Source organism: Chiloscyllium plagiosum, unplaced genomic scaffold, assembly GCF_037043375.1.
Source record: "Chiloscyllium plagiosum isolate Xiang-an unplaced genomic scaffold, Cpla_swu_hap1 HiC_scaffold_9, whole genome shotgun sequence".
Classification (NCBI taxonomy): domain Eukaryota; kingdom Metazoa; phylum Chordata; class Chondrichthyes; order Orectolobiformes; family Hemiscylliidae; genus Chiloscyllium; species Chiloscyllium plagiosum.
The window spans coordinates 38523277-38541332 of NW_028270147.1; the positions used below are offsets into that span (position 1 = coordinate 38523277).

Consider the following 18056-nt stretch of genomic DNA (forward strand, 5'->3'; position numbering starts at 1 on the left):
TTGTGGCACTCCACTGGTCACAGGCCTCCAGTCTGAAAAACAACCCTCCACCACCACTCTCTGTCTCCTACCTTTGAGCCAGTTCTGTATTCAAATAATGAGTTCTCTCTGTATTCCAAGAGATCTAACCTTGCTAACCAGTCTCCCATGGGAACCTTGTCGAACCTTGTTGAAATCCATATAGATCACATCTACCGCACTGCCCTCATCAATCCTCTTTGTTACTTCTTCAAAAAACTCAATCAAGTTTGTGAGACATGATGTCCCATGCACAAAGCCATATTGACTATCCCTGATCAGTGCTTGCCTTTCCAAATACATATTCATCCTATCCCTCAGGATTCCCTCCAACACCTTGCCCACCACCGACATCAGACTCAGTGGTCTACAGTTCCCTGGCTGGTCCCTACCAACTTTCTTAAACAGTGGCACCATGTTTTCCAACCTCCAGTCTTCCGGCACCTCACCTGTGACTATCGATGATACAAATATCTCAGCAAGAGGTCCAACAATCACCTCTCTAGCTTCCCACAGAGTTCTAGTGTAAACCTGATCAGGCCGTGGGGATTTATCCACTTTTATGTGTTTCAAGCCATCCAGCACTTCCTCCTCTGTAATATGGACATTTTGCAAGATGTCACCATTTATTTCCCTACATTCATTATCTTCCATATCCTTTTCCACAATAAATACTGATGCAAAATACTCATTTAGTATTGCCCCCATTTCCTGTGACTCCATACAAAGGTCGCCTTGCTGATTTTTGAGGGGTCCTATTCTCTCCCTAGCTACCCTTTTGTCCTTAATGTATTTGTAAAAACCCTTTGGATTCTCCTTAATTCTGTTTGCAAAAGATATCTCATGTCCCCTTTTTGCCCTCCTGATTTCTCTCTTAAGTATACTCCTACTGCCTTTATAATCTTCTAAGGATTCACTTGATCTATCCTGTTTATACCTGACATATGCTTCCTTTTTATTTTAACCAAACCCTCAATTTCTTTAGTCATCCAGCATTCCCTATACCTACCAGCCTTTCCTTCACCCTCACAGAAATATACTTTCTCTGGACTCTCGTTATCTCATTTCTGAAGGCTTCCTATTTTCCAGCTGTCCCTTTACTTGAAAACGTCTGCCCCCAGTCAGCTTTCGAAAGTCCTGGCCAAGTACCGTCAAAATTGGCCTTCCTCCAATTTAGAACTTCAATTTCTCCCAACTTTGCTAAAACCTATTCCATCCTTCCAGTCCTGATGAAAGGTCACCAATCTGAAATGCTAAATCTATTTCTTTTACCACAGGTACTGCCTGACTTCCTGAGTATTTTCTGTTTTTCCTTGTCACATTATAAGATTTGGTGTATACAGCTTATTTTCCCCCCTAATCAACATGTTCAGAGATGTTATTACACTGCTCTGGAGTAGGTGGGGCTTGAACCTGGGGCCTTACAGCTCAGAGGTAGGGACCCCACCATGACATCACACTGTTTTAAATTCATCAAGTATTTGCAGCCAAATTGTTATGATTGGCTGGCAACTATACATTTGATATCAGCTGCAGGTGTACATATAAAAACGACAAACAGCCGTGGCCCCAAAACAGATCCTTGTGGGACACAACTAGTAACTGATCTCCAGGGTGAATATTTCCCATCTACCACCACCCTTTGTATTCTTTCAATGAACCAATTTCTGATCCAAACTGCTAAATCACCCTCAATTCCATGCCTTTGTATTTTGTGCAGTAGCCTACTGTGGGGAACTTTATCAAACACTTTACTGAAATACATATTCACCACATCAACTGCTTTACCCTCATACTACCTCAAAGAACTCAATAAGGTTTGTGAGGCACAACCTACCCTTCATAAAACCATGTTGACTATCCCTAATCAAGTTGTTTCATTCTCGATGATTATAAATCTTATCTCTCATAATCCTTTCCAACACTTTACCCACAACTGAAATAAGGCTAATTGGTCTGTAATTACCAGGGTTGTCCCTCTTGAACAAGGGAACAACATTTGCTATCCTCCAGTCTTCTGGCACTATTTCTGTAGACAACGACGACATAAAGATCAAAGCCAAAGTCTCTGCAATCTCTTCTCTAGCTTCTGAGAGAATCCTAGGATAAATCCGATCTGGCCCAGGGGACTTGTGTATTTTCACACTGTCAGAATTGCTAACACCTCCTCCTTATGAACCTCAATTCCATCTAGTTCAATAGCCTGTATCTCAGTATTCTCCTCAGCAACATTGTCTTTTTCCAGTGTGAATACTGACAAAAAAAAATTCATTTAGCGCCTCTCCTATCTCTTCAGACTCCAAGCACAACTTTCCACTACTGTCCTTGACAGGTCCTAATCTTACACTAGTCATTTTTTTCTCCCTGAGATAGCTGCAGAAAGCTTTAGAGTTTTCCTTGATCCTACCTCCCAATCTTCTCAGCTCTCTCTTTCAGTCCTTCCTGGCAAATTGCAATACTCAAGTACCCTAACTGATTCTTCACGTCTCATCTTTATGTAAGCCTCCTTCTTCCTCTTGACATGAGCTTCAGCGTCTTTAGTAAGCCACGGTTCCCTCACTTTGAATTACTTAGATTGGAAACAATTCAAAGATGATTAACAGGTCCGATTTCTGGAATGAAGAGATTGTCTTACGAGGAGAGATTGAACAGAATGGTCTGGTACTCATTGCAGTTTGGAAGGATGCGCGGTAATCTTACTGAAACATTTTAAATTAAGAAGGGAATTGACAGGCTGAAGCTGGGAGGATATTTCATTTAGTCAGAGAATCAAAGAACGAGGGGTATAATTTCAAATTAAGGGGTTTCCTATTTAGGGTGAGGAGAACTTCCTTCTCTCAGATGCTTTTAGTGTTTGCAATTCTCTCCCCGCAGTGGGTAGTGGTGGCTGTGTTGTTGAATATATTCAAGGCTCAGTTGGACAGCTTTTTGATCCACAAATGAGTCAAGGGCTATGAGGGATAGACAGAAGAATGAAGCTCAGTCCACATCAGATCATGATCACACTGATTGGTGGAGCAGGTTCAAGAGTGCTTATCTCCTTATGTCACAGTCTAATTCATCACAGTAAATTCCACCGTCACCTTTTTTTAGGCATTAGTCTGTTTAAGAGTAAGAAAAAAAGACATTTTAATGTTTTTACATTCAGTCAATATAAAAGCAAAATATTATGGAAACTGAAGCCAAATCAAATAATTTCCAAGTTTTTGCATGGTGCCGGCTTTGTTGCAATTGCATATAGCTACAATTGTCATGGCAATATATATATACAATTGCATCATATTATTCTTTAATTTTGGTGTGGTTAAATTAAAAATAATGAGTTTTTCTTCCCCAAGCAATTTTACAGAGTTTATCTATGAATGAAAGGCCCTACATTACAGAAGAGGAAAAGTCTGGTCTTTTCATAGGAGGGGTAAATCCCAATGCCAAAGATAACAGTGTTTACACTTCACTTTGAAACTTCTTGTGAAAATAAAATTGAGCAAACAATAGAACAAACTCAATCTCTTATAGTCACAAATAGACAGTTCACAAACAGATAAATGACTCCAGATGAGGAAAGTAGGCTGTGAAGAAAGGAAGAATAATGGTTCCTGAAATAATGCAAAGGAAATGGTTAATGATTAGTGAAGAGTCCTACAGTGCAGCACTTAACTTTATCTGATGACTGAACATTTTTATTAACTGAATAGAAATGCCTTTCTCCTCAGAAACTGAGTTGTTTTATAACAAACCCTGCTGCTTTCACTGCAGTTGTTAAATAGTTTAGTTGTAACTTCTAGTGAACTAAATTCTCTTGCTCACATCACACAAAGTACTTTGATCCTTAACTGTTCATGTGACATTGAGAACTATGTATATTCTTCTGATATTCTGACCAGGTAAATGTTGGAACTTTGTGTGATTATAAGTTATGAAACAAAACATGATTATGCTTTTGGAGGGTGTGGAGAGTAGGGTTAGGTACTGTGAGTTGGGAGTCACAGGTAAATGGGTTAGGATTTGGAATAAGAAATTTAGTGAATATCCACAATGCAGTGTTTCTATTCTGAAAAGTTTGTAATGAATTAGGTAACATTATCTGATCCATCTTCTCTGTAAATGCCAAATAACTGGAATGAATACATAGAGCCATAGAGATGTATAGCATGAAAACAGACCCTTCGGTCCAACTCATTCATGCTGACTAGCTATCCCAACCCAATCTAGTCCCATTTGCCAGCACTTGGCCCACAATCCTCCAAACACTTCCTATTCATATACCCATCCAGATGCCTTTTGAATGTTGCAATTATACCAGCCTCCACCACTTCCTCTGGCAGCTCATTCCATACACACACCACTCTCTGCGTGAAAACGTTGCCCCTTAGGACGCTTTTATATCCTTCCCCTCTCACCCTAAACTTATACCCTCTAGTTCTGGACTACCCTACCCCAAGAAAATGACCTTGTTTATTTATTCTATCCATGCCCCTCATGATTTTATAAACCTCTATGAGGTCACCCTTCAGCCTCCGACGCTCCAGGGAAAACAGCCTTAGCCTATTCAATCTCTCCCTTTAGCTCAAATCCCCCAACCCATGAAATGAACAGATTTGATACTGAGTCGAGAGTGGGGTGCTGGAAAAGTACAGCAGGTCAAGCAGCATCTGAGGAGCAGGAGGATTGACGTTTCGGGCATCGGCTCTTCATCAGGAATGATGCTTGTGAGCTGAGGGGAGTGGACAGATAAATAAGAAAGAGGTGGGTCTGGGGGTAAGGTAACTGAGAGTGCGATAGGTAGACAAAGGTGGGGGTAATGGTGATATGTTGGAGAGTAGGGTGGGGCATATAGGTGGGAAGGAAGATAGACAGGTTATGAGGACAGTGCTGAGTTGGAACTGGGATAAATGGGGGGTGGAGAAATGAGGAAACTGATGAAATACACATTCATACCATATGGTTGAAGGGTCCCAAGGCAGAAGATGAGGTGTTCTTCCTCCAAGCATCAGGTGGATAGGGTGTGGATAGAGGAGACCCAGAGCCTGCATGTCCTTGGCGGAGTGGGAAGGGAGAAAGTGAGGACTGCAGATGCTGGAGATCAGAGCTGAAAATGTGTTGCTGGAAAAACGCAGCAGGTCAGGCAGCATCCAAGGAGCAGGCGAATTGACGTTTTGGGCATGAGCCCTTCTTCAGGAATGAGGAAAGTGTGCCAAGCAGGCTAAGATAAAAGGTAGGGAGGAGGGACTTGGGGGACGGGCATTGGAAATGCGATAGGTGGAAGGAGGTTAAAGTGAGGGTGATAGGCCGGAGTGGGGGTAGAGGCGGAGAGGTCAGGAAGAAGATTGCAGGTTAAGAAGGTGGTACTGAGTTCGAGGGTTGGGACTGAGACAAGGTGGGGGGAGGAGAAATGAGGAAACTGGAGAAATCTGAGTTCATCCCTTGTGGTTAGAGGGTTCCTAGGTGGAAGATGAGGTGCTCATCCTCCAGCCTTCGTGTTGCTATGGTCTGGCGATGGAGGAGTCCAAGGACTTGCATGTCCTTGGTGGAGTGGGAGGGGGAGTTGAAGTGTTGAACCACGGGGTGGTTGGGTTGGTTGGTCCAGGTGTCCCAGAGGTGTTCTCTGAAACGTTCTGCAAGTAGACGGCCTGTCTCCCCAATATAGAGGAGGCCACAGCAGAGGCAGTAAATAGTATGTGTGGAGGTGCAAGTGAATTTGTGGCAGATATGGAAGGATCCCTTGGGGCGTTGGAGGGAAGTAAGGGGGGGAGGTGTGGGCGCAAGTTTTGCATTTCTTGCGGTTGCAGGGGAAGGTGCCGGGAGTGGAGGTTGGGTTGGTGGGGGGGCATGGACCTGACAAGAGAGTCACGGAGGGAGTGGTCTTTTCGGAACGTTGATAGGGGAGGGGAGAGAAATATATCCCTGGTGGTGGGGTCCGTTTGGAGGTGGCGGAAATGACGACGGATGATGTGATGTATATGGAGGTTGGTGGGGTGGTAGGTGAGGACCAGTGGGGTTCTGTCCTAGTGGCGATTGGAGGGGCGGGGCTCAAGGGTGGAGGATCGGGAAGTGGAGGAGATATGGTGGAGAGCATCGTCGATCACGTCTGGGGGAAATTGCGGTCTTTGAAGAAGGAGGCTATCTGGGTTGTTCGGTATTGGAATTGGTCCTCCTGGGAGCAGATGCGGCAGAGACGAAGGAATTGGGAATATGGGATGGCGTTTTTACAGGGGGCAGGGTGGGAGGAGGTGTAGTCTAGGTAGCTGTGGGAGTTGGTGGGTTTATAGTAAATGTCCGTGTTGATTCGGTCGTCCGAGATAGAAATGGAGAGGTTTAGGAAGGAGAGGGAGGAGTCTGAGACAGTCCAGGTAAATTTGAGGTCGGGGTGGAAGGTGTTGGTAAAGTGGACGAATGGCGGAGACGAAGGAATTGGGAATACGGGATGGCGTTTTTACAGGTGGTGGAGACGAAGGAATTGAAGGAGGGGTCTTGAAATGTTTGGCCTTCGGCAGTAGGGTTGGTTGATGCGGGTGTTCCAGAGATGCTTTCTGAAGCGCTCTGCGAGTAGGCATTCTGTCTCCCCAATGTAGAGGAGACCGCATCGGAAGCAACGGATACAGAAAATGATGTGTGGAAGTGCAGATAAAACTCTGATGGATATGGAAGGCTCATCTGGGGCCTTGGATGGAGGTGAGAGGGGAGATATGGGTGCAGGTTTTACAATTTCTGCTGTGGCAGGGGAAGGTGCCGGGAGGGGAGGGTGGGTTTGGGCGGGTGTGGACCTGACAAGAGAGCTGTAGAGGGAATGATCTTTATGGAAAATGGATAGGCGTGGGGAGGGAAATATATCTCTGGTTTTGGGGTCCATTTGTAGGTGGTAAAATGGCAGAGAATAATGCGATGTATCCGGAGGTTGGTGGGGTGGAAGGTGAGAACCAGAGGGGTTCTGTCCTTGTTGTGGTTGGAGGAATGGGGTTTGACAGCAGAGGTGCAGGAAGTGGATGAGATGCACTGGAGGGCATCATTGACTATGTGGGAGGGGAAATTGCAGTCTTTGATGAAGGAGGCCATTTGGTGTGTTCTGTGGTGGAATTGGTCCTCCTGGGAACAGATGAGGTGGAGGAATTGGGAATAAAGGGTGGTGTTTTTGCAAGATACAGACCTCACTCTCTGACTTTCTGATCAAATTTGGACTTATGTAAAACAATATTCAAGGATGTTCAAACAGGAAGCCCTCTGTTGCTTTCTTGTCAAAGTAGCAGACCAGCTGCATCTAGGCTTGTTGCATTTTTTCAATGTGCATCTGGTTACTAGTACTTTGTAATGGTGTACACATGTTACCAGCACATGTTGTTCTTTCATGCAGCAGACTGTTGAATTCTAGAATTCTACTGTTGTTAGGTTATGGTAGGGTTGTGTTTGTGTTTGCATTTGCGTCTGTGTTTGTGCCAATGCCTGTCTTTGTGAGAGGCCTTATGTTTACAGCAGCTTGAGTTTGCGATAGTATTTGTGAGAGTATTTCAGTTTGTGTCAGTATTTGTGCCACTTCTGGTTCCAATGCCAGCAACAGTGTTGGTGTTACACCAATATCGAGCACATGCAGTTGCTTTGTGAAAATGATCAAGGCATTTATGCTGGAACCAATCTCTAATAATATAACTCTTTGAATGTCTAAAATATTCTAAGTAGGTTATTGCTGCTTAAAATATGGTTTGAGCTGTAGTTCTATTGCAATCCTATTTACACTTGTCAAGTTTTCTTCCAACAATGTTAAAAATTTCTTGCATTTCTCAATAATAACTCACCTTTTCTAATTATGCTATTTCCCCTCCTAGTACAGGTATGTGGAATGGGTGAAATGATTTCTTGAGACAAAAAGAACTTTTGTCTTCAAAAATCAGATGTCAAATGAAAATGCTGCATTTGTTTTTCTCTAGTCATTTCACATGTCCATTTTATTAGTTTTCAAATTTATAGTTTCGTTTTACATAAGTTAAGAAATTCATTTGCACCGCCAAACTTGTGCATCGCCTACTAACAGACTGGTAGTGATGAGAAAATTGGATGCATAGCACTGCTGTATGTGGCTCTGTGGTTCACCAGTGTTTGAAGATATAAATATACTGTGCCCACCAAATGCCATAGGAAAATAGCAATTGCTATTGATCATGCAAAATATTAATCATTTAAGATAAACAAATGGAGAGAGGTGCTATGGAGTTAACATGACCTTTTGTCATTTCATTTTAGGTGGTATGACAAAGTTCCTGCACAAAAGTTGAAAATAAAGTTGGATCTTAAGGAACTACGATGCTGCTAATAATCTACTGTAGGTGGAGCAGATCTCATTAACTAATGATGAGTCATTTTCTATAATGTCAAAGAAAAAGAAGGCTCAGCTTCAGAAAAAAAACATGAAGTGATACAAATGTATTAGATGGAATGGAAAAAATGAGTTATGTGGAAGATCTTATGTTAGTGATTCTATAAAATGTCTGTTGCCACCCTATGTAAAATTGTAAACCTTGGTTATTCTATCCTATTTTTGTTCAAATTTGTTTTTCCCCTTCCACATGCCACGTACCACTTGCAGGCAAGTGATTAAGGTCATGCAGTGGGAGCAGCTTCTAAACTGCACTGAGAGCAGTGTTTGTGCATGCATCTTTTGTAAAACCTGCTGGAAATGAAAACCTGTACAACTTGTGTTTGCTTAGTATTTGTTATCACTGTGTTTCTTCAAAGCTGTATTGAAAATATAAATAGAAAAAAATCTGCTATTTTTCAGGAGGCTAGTCATGTCAGCTGGTTAGGATCCTTAATCAGATCATTCTGATGGATGATTATGCCTGAAGCATTAACCTGTCTTCTTTGTTTACCAATGGTGACCAGGTTTGTTGTCTATTTCTAGCATTACAGATTCTTTTCCTGATTAACTTCCAAATTGTTCTATATTGCTTAGAATTGGTAGCAGAATTCAAGTAGACTTCCATAATTCACAATATATATGTGTGTGATAGGACCCCAACTTGCTTTCAAAAAGAGCATCACTGCTTGAATCATCAGCTGCTCAGTGCGATCCAGGTCTAAATGAATCATAGAATCCCGACAGCGAGGAAGGAAGGCATTTGGCCCATCAACCCTCCGAAGTGCATCCCTCACAAACCATCCCTCCCTACCCTATAACTTTGCGTTTCCGAAGGCTAATCCACTAGCCTACACACTAAGGGTAATTTAGCATGGCCAATCAACATAACCTGCATATCTTTGGACTGTGGGAGGAACCCAGAGCATCCGGAAGAAACCCACACAGACATTGGGAGAATGTGCAACTCCACACAGGCAGTTGCCCAAGGCTGGAATTGAATTTGAGTCCCTGGTGCTGTGAGGCAGCAGTGCTAACCACTGAGCCATGATGCTGCTCAAGTTGTGGTTTCTTTGGGGAAAAAAGTGCTAAGTACTGCACCACCATTTTAACAAGAGTAGTGACCTGATTCAGGTTAGGTAAAGTTAGAAACAGATTCCATGGAGTCTTATATTGCAGTAGTAGTATCACAACCTCTGGGTCAGAAGGTCTGGGTTCAAGTCCCATCTTCCCTGGAGGTGAGTCACAACATGTTAATTTAAAATGACTACTGCACAGACTGCTTCATAAGTTTGCCCAGCACTGTATCGAACTTCAACCTGTTACACATTGTATACCATCTTACTATGTATAAAAAAACTTCTTTTTTAAAAAAAATGAGAGGCAAATAGGCATAATTGTGGCTAGTCATGCTTTTCATTGAAAAATGGACAAATTTACTGAATGAGAATTGGCCGTATTGGTAAACAACCGAGAGCAGCATTTAATATAAATGGAATTTAACATGCAATAAACAGAATTCAAAGGGCCTGAAACCTTTAAAACTCTGAGCAAGAGCACAGGGGATCCATTCGTAACATTGCTTGCTGGAAAAGCCAGAATGTGGGCCAGACCCTGGTTTCACCAGAATTCTAATCAATTGAAAAGGGCTGTGCTTTGCTATAGTAAAGAGGCTTCTGGGAACTTCTGTGTTGTCATAGGAATTCTACTCATCGTACCCTTTTAGATCCTGAGGAGTGCATGAATTCTCTTGAAGCCCTTGCAACTAATGTCCCTTAATAGACATTTTCCAGAAGTAATCAGTTCCAAAGAGGACGGCTTGCCCTCAGTTAAATACTTTATGCACAAAAACAAAAGCAGAAATTACTAGGAAATCTCAGCAATTGTGGCAGCGTCTGCAGAGAGAAATCAGAAGCCAAATCAGATGTTTTAGATACCAACGTCCAGTGACCCTTCAGAACTGTACCCGAAACATTTAACGCCAATTTCTCTCCATTGTTGCTGCTAGACCTGCTGAGATTTTCCGACAATTTCTGTTTTGTTTCTGGCTTCCAGCACTCATTGTTCTTTTGTTTATTAAAAATATTTTATGGCTCCCTTAGGAGTGTAAAAGAAAATAGCTATTTAGTTTGTAAGTCAGAGAAGGGCAACTGGAGTTCAAGTCAGTCACATTCAAAAGTAACAAAACCTGTGCCATACATGTGCTTTTACATATATGCACCACATACCGTAGCTCTGCAAAGTTCTCCATGCTCCTGCAATTTGAAAATCCATTTGCATCCTGTGCTGTGAACAGAACATCTTGCTACACTTGCAATACTTGAATGCACTTGAGTTTCCATCCTTTTTTCTCTTCGTGAAGCAGCATTTTCATTTTGGATCTAATATCATGCACTAGCAATTGCTAAGATAGAATAATAAAATACATCCAGCACAGAAGAAGGCTATTTGGCCCATCCATGGCAGCTCTCTACAAGATTAACTCATATCACCCTCCTCCTACATTTGCCTCCCACCACTGGCAATAGTTTCTTTCCATTTACTCTGTCTGGACTCCTCATGTTTTTTTTAACATTTTAGACAACATTATATTGTTCCTTGTAATTGACTCCATTATTAACCTGTTTCCACATTTATTTTGGAAACCCTCAATGGTGTGGCTTCTGTGGATGGAGATCTTAGGATATAATTGGGCACGAATGAATCAAGGTAGCATTCTTCCATTTATACATGGTCTTTTTAGACATCACTATAGTATAGGTACTTGTTTTTATTAAAACAGAGGAGACTATACTAAACCCATATGCATGGCAGTTTATAAAATGTCAAATAGCTGTAATGGATATGAGACCATACAAGGGAGGAGCCAATTTCAATTACCAGCATAATGAAAATAACCCTGCATTAAAAACCATGAACAAGATGGTATTTTATGAGCATCTCCTATTAATCAAAGTAAAAATGTTGTTCGTCCTGATTTTTTGTGGCCATGTTTATATTAGCCTGTCATATATAATTGCAGAGAACAATAGATCCTTTTCCATTTTAAGTATCATCTTTATGATATAGGCGTGTCACCATTTAAGTGAAATAAAGCAGAGGGATATGTGTGCTTCGAACAACATGACATATAATCTAGGTATTGAACCTTTTAACTAATGCCAATTGCATGCTGGAATCAAGGTCAACCTATAATGATTTTTATATGTTGATCAGATCAAGATATTTTAAAATGTAAGGTGTAAAATATTAAAAATATCAATCAGTCAGAGTAACTGGAAACCTTTGTCTACATTAAGTGAATTATTCTTGAAATATAAATTATTGTGATAAATCTTTCTAATCTTTGTGATTGAATATTAAGGTCAAGATAAAATAGAGACCAAAGACTTAAAATGCACAGTCAATAGGTCAAATCAGTCCAAATAATATGCTTATTGTTCGTAAAAGGTTGTATTTTTGGGCTAAAGCACTTAGCCCCAAAGATAATTTGTGTAATTATGATGGTCCTAGTAAGTGTTAAAGCTTTTGAAAATGTTGATCTCAACCTGCAGGCAAATATTTTAAAGGTGGTGAAATTTGTAAATTGAGGGAATTATTGTATTTTGAAAAGGTGTGAAAATAAAGACCTGGAAATGTAAGTCAGCTATAGCTACAAAGCTGGCTACACCCCAAGTTTGAAATAATCACCACTGTGTGCAAGACCATAAAATAATTTTAAATATTACTTCTTCCTGGATTACCGCTTCATAGACTCGAAAGAAGCTAATGGCAGATGGCAAGTACATGCAGGTAAATTGTTGATTAAAAGTCATCTGTAGATTCTTTCCAAATAGTTTTCAGAGTCAATACCTTGTATCAACATGAAGTTCTGTCCTTGTTTCCTTCAATTAATATGTGTTGGTTGTTTGTCAGTTTGCACAGATTGTGTTTGACATAGCTAAACATTCATTTCTAAAAGTAAGGTAGGTCTAAGTTATTTTAAAAGTATGTAGGTGGCTTTAAGCTTGTCAAAATTTGTGTTTATTGAGTGGCAAATAAAATCAAAATGGTTATAGACGTATTGGCTCATTAGTGTGACAATCGATGTATTGCCACTTTCAAAGGTACCTATCCCACTGCTGATGAAATGTCTGTCAACTTCAGATCAAAGGTTCCTTTTCCAATGGAGACTGTGATTTTATGGTAAACTGTGGTGAGATGCAGAGATCCTTCAGCATGATCTGGACAGGTTGGATGAGTGGGCAAATCAATGGCAGATGCAGTATAATTTGCGAGGTTATTCATTTTGGAAGCAAAAGCAAGAAGGCAACTTACTACCTGAATAGCTGTAAATTGGGCAAGGGAAAATGCAGCAGGACCTGGGTGTCCTTGTGCACCCAATTGCTAAATGTAAGCTTGCAGATGCAGCAGGTGGTAAAGAAGGCAAATGGTATGTTGGCCTTCATTATGAGGTAGGGATGTGTTGTTGCAATTATACAGGGTCTTGGTGAGGTCACACCGAGAATACTGTGTGCAGTTTTGGTCTCCTTTTCTGAGGAAGGATGCTCTTGCTGTCAGGGATTGTGGTGAAGGTTTACCAGGCTGATTTTGGGGATTGCGGGACTGACCTATGAGGAGAGATTGATGAGGTTAGGATTGTTTTCGCTGGAGTTCAGATGAATGAGGGGAGGATCTCATAGAGACTTATAAAATGGAACAGGACTAGGCAGGGTAGATGCAGGGATAATATCCCTGATCGTAGGTGTGTCCAGAACCAGGGGTCACAGTCTGAGGATTTGGGGTAAACCATTTAGGATGGAGATGAGGAGACATTTCTTCACCCAAAGAATGGTGAGCCTGAAAAATTCATTACCACAGGGAGTAGTTGATGTCTAAATATTGAATGTATTCAAGAAGCAGCTAGATATTGCACTTGGGGCGAATGGGATCAAAGGTTATGGGGAGAAAACAGGATTAGATTAGATTCCCTACTGTGTGGAAACAGGCCCTTCAGCCCAACAAGTCCACACTGATCCTCTGAATAGTAACCCACCCAGACCCATTTCTCTCTGATTAATACACCTAACACTATGGGCACTTTAGCATGGCTGATTCACCTAACCTGCACACCTTTGGACCATGGGAGGAAACAGGGGTGCCCAGAGGAAACCCACACTGACACAGGGAGAATGTGCAAATTCCACAGACGGTCACCTGAGGCTAGAATCAAACTTGGATCCCTATCGCTGTGAGGCAGCAGTGGTAACCACTGAGCCACCATGCCGCCCATTGAGTTGGATAATCAGCTATGACTGTGATGAATGATGGAGCAGGCTCGAAGGGCTGAATGGTTTCCTCATGCTCCTATCTTCTAAATTTCTATGTAGGTTCTAAATCATTTTAGGATAGATCTGATTGGATTATGTACTGTGCGTATTCTGAATTGTTTTATTAGTGGATTGAGTTGATGAAGCTCTCAAAAGATAAGTTGAAATTACATTTTAAAAAAGATTAAATTATCCTTGGGCTCCACAAAAATAATTTGGACTGCTGCTGCATCATGTTCCCCTTCCGAGTGAAGCAGGAAAGACCTGCCTGCTCATAACAAAGTCGGGTCTATGCTTACAGAAGAGTAAGAGAGGAAACTGGATTGGGCAAGCATGATGATTTTCACTATGTATTAGTAAATCTTTTATGGTGAGGCATGTTACAGTAGATTTACAAAATTATGAGGGGCATGGATAGGATAAATAGACAAAGTCATTTCCCTAGAGTCGGAGAGCCCAGAATTCGAGGGCATAGGTTTAAGGAGAGAGGAGAAAGATATAAAAGAGACCGAAGGGGCAACTTTTTCATGCAGAGGGTGGTACATGTATGGAATGAGCTGCCAGAGGAAGTGGTGGAGGCTGGTACAATTGCAACATTTAAGAGGCATTTGGATGGGTATATGAATAGGAAGTGTTTGGAGGGATATGGGCCAGGTGCTGGCAGATGGGACTATATTGGGTTGGGATATCTGGTCGACATGGACGGGTTGGACCGAAGGGTCTGTTTCCATGCTGTACATCTCTATGACTTTATGACCACTCCTTCTTTGTGCTGATTGTTACCTCAACCAGTGTGTCACTAGGTACGGGCTGCTTGACATACATTGCTGCCACCAGTCCTCACTTGCCTTTGGTTTGTCTTGGGTCTATTGACTGATTATTCATAAAGGATACTCCATTGTAGAGTATCTGTAGAAGAGACACTGATCTTAGATAACAAGATGGTTTATGGTATGACAACGCTAAGTACAGCTATGTTTGGTCAGGCATGATTACGAGGTTCACAGGGAGCTGGCAGAGATACATCTGCTCTCTCTGGCAGCTAACGTAGAACCGCTTGTCTCCATATCTACACCGTGTTATAACAGTTGGATGAATGGAGCCAGCGTAAAATGAACATTAATCCCTTCCGATCACAACCTTAAAAAATAATGCCTTATGATCAGGGACAACTGATAATTGGCTCCCCTATTTTAGTATGGCAATACAATCTCCTCATGAATTGAATTGGACAGGGTATATTTCACGTATGTCCTTCTTGGGCTTCTCAGATCTTTTTGGTGGTTGACTGAGAATGGGAGGGTGAAACAATGTACAACTCATTAACTTGGGTGCTGACAGCTAGTAAACAAGTGCTGCCAGTTTCATTTTCGGTCATTTAACTGAGTTGGGTTTCTGAAAATATTTTCTAAAAATGTAAATTTGATATGTCCTATTTAAGTATCCATGCTTTTAAAATGTGCAGTCTCCCAAAACTATTTTGCTGATCCACAAATAGAGTCTGCTATGAAAGAATTTCATGAGCATAAAAGGAGTTAAATGTGACAAAATCCCTGGATTCTAATTTACTGGCTTTTAATCTGACATTGCAAAACAAAATCAAGTAATTTCAGTTGATAATTTGTTTATCAAAAAAAATCGTGGCCAATGGAAAGCTTAAGACAAGAATTCATCAGTCAGACCAAGTCATGAGGATGGGAATGGTATGGAATGCAATGATGTGGAAATTGACTTTAATAATAATCTGAAAACTAGAAAGAACTCTGCTGATCAGCCCAAAGCCATGACTGCTTTGAATAAAAAAGGAACGACACCAACTGTCAACGCTTAAGAAAAACTTGCTCCTTTTTCACTGAGATGAAAGGAAAGCTGTCTGTTGAAGAATGCCCCTGAACATTAGCAAAGAAAATACTTTCATAGTTTATTTATGGCTGACTGCAAGGTTATGAAACAGGTATTTTCAAACTATTGTACAATCAGACTTATTCCACTCTGTGAATGTACACTAATTGCAGAGACAAACGTCCCAGGTAGCTTTAGTTTAATTACAGAAATATAACCTTGGACCAGCAGGTTTGAAGTGTGGCTAAGATTTGAGGCAAGATGCTCAGAATTGATTGGCATCCGCTAAGTATAACTCAGAAAGCATTCAATGTGATTCGCACACGAGGCAAGGGGAGAAATAAAATCAGACTAATATATATAAACAAAATACATTAGGAAATTAGTAAAGAAACATAGCAATATAAAATATAAAGGCAGGAATAGGTTATTCAGCTTCAATATGATCATGGCTCATCCTCTAACTCAATATCCTGGTTTGGTTTACTCCCCATACTATTTTATTTCTTTTGCCCTAATAACTAAAATTAACTCCTCTTGAAAATATTTAATATTTTGGCCAGAACCATTTTCTGTGGAAGAGAATTCCACACACTCGCCACATTCCGAATAAAAGGAGAAAGTGAGGACTGCAGATGCTGGAGATCAGAGTTAAAAAGTGTGGCACTGGAAAAGCCCAGTAGGTCAGGCAGCATCCATGGAGCAGGGGAGTCGACACTTCAGGTATAAGCCCCAAAAGTAAAGACATTTCTCCTTATCTCAGCCCTAAATGGCCTATCCATAACCTTAAACTATTACTCTTGATTATAGAATCATAGAGTCATAGAGATGTACAGCACGGAAACAGACCCTTTGGTCCAACTTGTCCATGTCGACCAGATATCCCAAACCAATCTAGTCCCACCTGCCAGCAACCGGCACGTATCCCTCCAAACCCTTCCTATTCATATACCCATCCAAATGCCTCTTTAATGTTGCAATTGTACTAGCCTCCACCACTTCCTCTGGCAGCTCATTCCACACATGCACACCCTCTGCATGAAAAAGTTGTCCCTTGGGTCTCATTTATATCTTTCCCTTCTCACCCTAACCCTATGCTCTCTAGTTCTGGACTCCCCAACCCCAGGGAAAAGACTTTGTCCATTTGCCCTATCCATGCCCTTAATGATTTTATAAACCTCTATAAGGTCATCCCTCAGCCATCAACATTCCAAGGAAAGCAGCCCCAGCCTATTCAGCCTCTCCCTATACCACAAATCCTCCAACCCTGGCAACATCCTTGTAAATCTTTTCTGAACCCTTTCAAATTTCACAACATCTTTCCGATAGGAAGGAGACCAGAATTGCACGCAATATTCCAACAGTGGCCTAACCAATGTCCTGTACAGCCGCAACATGACCTCCCAACTCCTGTACTCAATACTCTGACCAATAAAGGAAAGTATACCAAACGCCTTCTTCGCTGTTGGTATAGGGAATGCTGGATGACTAAAGAAATTGAGGGTTTGGTTAAGAAAAAGAAGGAAGCATATGTAAGGTATAGACAGGATAGATCAAGTGAATCCTTGGAAGAGTATAAAGGCAGTAGGAGTACACTTAAGAGGGAAATCAGGAGGGCAAACAGTGGACATGAGATAGCTTTGGCAAATAGAGTTAAGGAGAATCCAAAGGGTTTTTACAAATACATTAAAGACAAAAGGGTAACTAGGGAGAGAATAGAGCCCCTCCAAGATCAGCAAGGTGGCCTTTGTGTGGAGCCGCAGAAAATGGTGGAGATACTAAACAAGTATTTTGCATCAGTATTTACTGTGGAAAAGGATATGGAAGATATAGAATGTAGGGAAATAGATGGTGACACCTTGCAAAATGTCCATATAACAGAGGAGAAAGTGCTGGATGTCTTGAAACACGTAAAGGTGGATAAATTCCCAAGACCTGATCAGGTGTACCCTAGAACTCTGTGGGAAGGTAGAGAAGTGGAATGGCAGGTAGATAGGGTAGTGAAGAAGGTGTTTGGTATGCTTTCTTTTATTGGTCAGAGTATTGAGTACTGGAGTTGGGAGGTCATGTTACGGCTGTACAGGACATTGGTTAGGCCATTGTTGAAATATTGCATGCAATTCCGGTCTCCTTCCTAGCGGAAAGATGTTGTGAAACTTGAAAGGGTTCAGAAAAGATTTACAAGGATGTTGCCAGGGTTGGAGAATTTGGGCTACAGGAAGAGGCTGAACAGGCTGAGGCTGTTGCCCCTGGAGCGTCGGAGGCTGAGGGGTGACCTTCTAGAGGTTTACAAAATTATGAGGGGCATGGATAGGGTAAATAGACAAAGTCTTTTCTCTGTGGTTGGGGAGTCCAGAACTCGAGGGCATAGGTTTAGGGTGAGAGGGGAAAGATATAAAAGATACCTAAGGGGCAATTTTTTCACACAGGGGTGGTATGTGAATGGAATGAGCTGCCAAAGGAAGTGGTGGAGGCTGGTACAATTGCAAATTTAAGAGACATTTGGATGGGTGTATGAATAGGAAGGGTTTGGAGGAATATGG

General features: G+C 41.5%; 1 long non-coding RNA gene across 1 annotated transcript in view; it reads left to right on the forward strand.

Annotated features, from left to right (window-relative positions):
• The window catches only part of LOC148149124 (uncharacterized), a 37447-nt gene extending 25035 nt beyond the window's left edge, over positions 1 to 12412 (forward strand). Inside the window, exon 3 of the long non-coding RNA XR_015758027.1 lies at positions 8251 to 12412. This is a non-coding gene — a long non-coding RNA (uncharacterized LOC148149124). The remainder of the gene's footprint in view (positions 1 to 8250) is intronic.
• Positions 12413 to 18056: the final 5644 nt, after the last annotated feature.